We start from the raw sequence: 3,898 nt of genomic DNA on the forward strand, positions 1-3,898 counted from the left end.
GGATGTGGGGAATCTGCTTCCTGATGCTTATGAATACTGAAGTATTGTTGGGGCACTTCTCTATATCTGTCATACGCATCCAAATATCACATTGAGTGTTAACAAGGTAGCACAATACGTGCATGCACCCAGGCAGGGCCATCTTGTTGCAGTTAAAAGGATTTTACGATACTTGGTTAGCACACTTAATCATGGTCTGGTTATAGTCCCAGCTGTGCTAGGTTTGCATGTTGTTGCCTTTGCTGATGCTAATTGGGGTGGAAATACAGATGATCGAAGGTCTATCTCGGGTAACTGTGTCTTTGTTGGTGATAATTTGGTTATGCGTAGTTCTCAAAAGCAGAAATCTGTCTCAAGGTCTACCATGGAGGCATAATACAGAAGTGTTTATGATGTTACTGCAGAGACAACTTGGGTGAGTTCCCTTCTCTTGAATATGGGGATGAAGCAGTCAAAGACTCCCGTGGTGTGGTGTGACAATAGCAGTGTAGTGGCCATAACTGTAAATCCAATATATCATGCTAAGACAAAGCATGTGGAGCTTGATGTTCATTTTATTCTTGAAAAGTTTACGGCTCAGCAGGTGTTAGTCAACTATGTTCCTACTAGTCGTCAAGTAGCTGATGGGTTGACGAAGCCATTGTCTGTAGCTCAGTTTGAAGTTTTTCGTGCAAAGCTCAATGTCAAGTCATTTATTGGGGGAGAAGGAAAAAGTAGGGAGAATGTTAAGTAAGCTGGTGTGTGTTGATGTGTGCAGGTCGTTATGATCAGTTGTTAGTTTGTTGTAACTGTTATCAAAGTTGTTAGTTGCAATTAGGCGGCTTGAGTGTGAGCTATATAACAGTGGATGTATGCTTTGGAAATTATCCAATAATATTCTCTTCTATTTCCAGTGCTTACTGCTTTCTCAACACCAATTAATATCACATTGTTTTCGTCTTTTCTCTCCTCATTTGCTTCAAGACATCAAACAGCTAAAGCCATCCCCATGCAAGCATTGTTGCTTTTATACGTTCTCTACCAGCTTACACCTTGTATTTAATTCCCCCGTTTTTTTAAATGTTGTTTGCCAAATAATAATTGAAGGTGACGGATGCAACATTTTTTTTGAGGACGAACGTTAATTTCTCTTAAATAACGATGGATGAGCAAATTAATGTTGTTCAACAATTAATATTGGTAACATAATAAATACATTAATTATTTTCCATTATAGTTTTAAATAGGGACCAATATAGAATTTTATGTTAGGGGTGTGAACTTAAAAACTTTATATTAAAAATTTAAGGGTGTAAAATTAGATAGTCAATAAAAAATACAAATAAAATACCTAAATTATAGTATCTAAGGAATCAGATTGCACTTCTGACACCCCCTCTCGATGCATTATAAGCTACAATCTTATCTTCCAAAGTATTGGGAAATATTCTGTATCTAAGCTAAAATTCTTCAATCCGTAGTTTGGAAATGCTCCATGCAAATAAGTGAAGAATATCTAGAAACGTTTCACACCATGAGATTGGAATCTAGCAGTGTTTCACACCAAACTATATGTAGTTTGGGAGGTCCTTCACCTTTGATTTTATGACTATTTAAATCTATGTAATTTTAAATAGAAATCAACGTTAGATTGAGTCGAATCATATAAAAAAATTTAAAGTTATTCAAGTTGATGAGTTTCTATTTAAATTTAATTGTAAATATTTATAATATTATGATACCAATAATTTAAATGTTTTTCTATAACCATATATATATATATATATTTCTTTATATTTTTTATATGTGATATACATATATCATACATTGTGAAGAGACTCGACTTAAAATTGAAAATTAATTCACTAATTACAAAACATTTCGAGTTATATTTTATAACTCAAATTGAATTTGAATATTTTTTTTCGAGTCAAGTTAAGCTTATGAAATTAAAACTCAAAGTAGATTCGAGCTGAGTTTTTCCGATTCGAGCCGAAAAGATTGATTTTTTTGAGTCGAATCAATTCGCACACCCCTAATTTTAAGCGTGAATCAAATTATGTCTTATTTCCTTATTTAAATTTTGAGTTTAAATACTTAATAGCTAGCTAATTTGTCCTTAATATACAATCCTAGTTCGGTTCTTGATCAACAAAATGATGCTATAACTATCTGGTTAAACCCCGACTTAAAGAAATCTACTACTACATTATATGGTACATTAAATTTGAGGTAAGGGTGTATATACATATAGTGTTATACACTTGGCATTAATAAGAAAAAAGCTAAAAACAAAGTTGAAATGGACTTAATTTGGGAAATGCAAGGGCTTTACACATTGAAGCAGGGAAAACATATAGAGCTATAAGACAAAGTGAAGCGATAAACCTATACAGCTACATAATAAGCAAAATGAAGAGATCAAAAGCAAAAGCTATGCAACAAAAAACGCCCAGATAAAGTATCACAGCTCAACGGTTTGTTTGTCAACAGTTCAATGCCAAAAGAACAAAGCAAGTTATCTATGCCATAACATCATCATCATCATCATTATCAAATAAACAAGCTTCAAAACTATGGGTAGTGTATGTGTATATATAGAGAGTTTTATTGCAAAGAAACAAACATAAGCTCTTTCTTCTACTCTGTATTGGTACATACATATCAAAGCTAAGAGAAAGAGCTTCACATCAACAACAATGGCGTTAAACCTCCATGATCATAGCTTCTCTTTTGTTTTTGGCCTTCTTGGTATCTATTTAATTACATAATTGATTAACTTCTTTGCCCCATTGTAAGTTTTCTTCTAATCCTTGTTTTCGGCCGGAAATATACTGCCTTTCCTTGTTTATCTTTCCCCATTGTAAGTTTTCATCTAATCTTCAAGCTTCGGTTAAAGTATTGGGATTATGAATATGATAACGGTTTTTTTCTTTGTTTGAAATTAAGGCCAACTTTATATAGGATTTTCAAGAATAAATCAACGGAAGATTTTCAATCAATACCGTATTCAGTAGCACTTTTCAGTGCCATGTTGATCCTTTACTATGCTTTCCTTAAGAAGCATGATGCATCCATGCTCATCACCATTAAAACCTTTGGATGTTGGATCAAATCCATTTATATCTTCTTATAGATGATTTATGCTACCAAAAGTGTCAGGGCATGTATCAACATGCATGATGTCTCCCTTTCTAAATTCAGTTTTTCTATTTAATCTTACCTACTTTGCACTGCAGATATACACCACAAAGTTGCTGGTATTTTTCTACATAGGTGCATTAGGACTGGTCATACTTGTCACACTCGCATCATTCCATGGCCCTCTTCGGGTTTCTGTTGTGGGGTGGATTTTTGCCATCTTTTCCGTTTGCCTTTGCTGCTCCTGTAACACCTCAATTTAGGGGCTAAAATTAAGAAATTATAAAGTATTGGATTTAATTTGTGTTTTGGAAGAAATTGAGGATTAATTTGAAAATTTTCAAAGTTTGCAGACCATTTCATAAAGTGCAGAAAATTCAGTAGCTAAACTCATAGTTTACCCATTTTTCTTTAGGAGAAAATACAAACCCCTTTCTCCCGTATGTTTTCTGCAGAAAATTCTTAGTTTTCCTCTTCCCAGTCAACAACTTTGATATTTGATCTACTCACCGTCCGGCGTTCGTTTGACGAATCGAAACCACCATCGTGTTCGTTGTCGACTGTTGAACAAAAACCCTCAAACCTTTCGTCGTGAATCGTCGTCGCTCGTCGTTAATTTCAGTTGGAAGTATCGTCGGTTTTAACTAGATTTCAGTTGGTTTTTCGTCGATTCACGATGATCCGACCATCCGTTTTCGACACTTCCCGTACCATCGTGTTCCTTGCATTATTTCGAGTCTGCCAGTATCCTCCGTTTCTCCATCGTTGCCAGTGCGTG

The 3,898-nt window shown here is 34.7% G+C and overlaps 1 pseudogene; it reads left to right on the top strand.

The window, feature by feature from the left end:
- Positions 1–436: 436 nt before the first annotated feature.
- On the top strand, positions 437–3,383 carry LOC120136875 (annotated as a pseudogene).
- Positions 3,384–3,898: the final 515 nt, after the last annotated feature.

The sequence above is a fragment of the Hibiscus syriacus genome, unplaced genomic scaffold, assembly GCF_006381635.1.
Source record: "Hibiscus syriacus cultivar Baekdansim isolate YM2019G1 unplaced genomic scaffold, ASM638163v2 tig00110637_pilon, whole genome shotgun sequence".
NCBI classification, from domain to species: Eukaryota; Viridiplantae; Streptophyta; class Magnoliopsida; order Malvales; family Malvaceae; genus Hibiscus; species Hibiscus syriacus.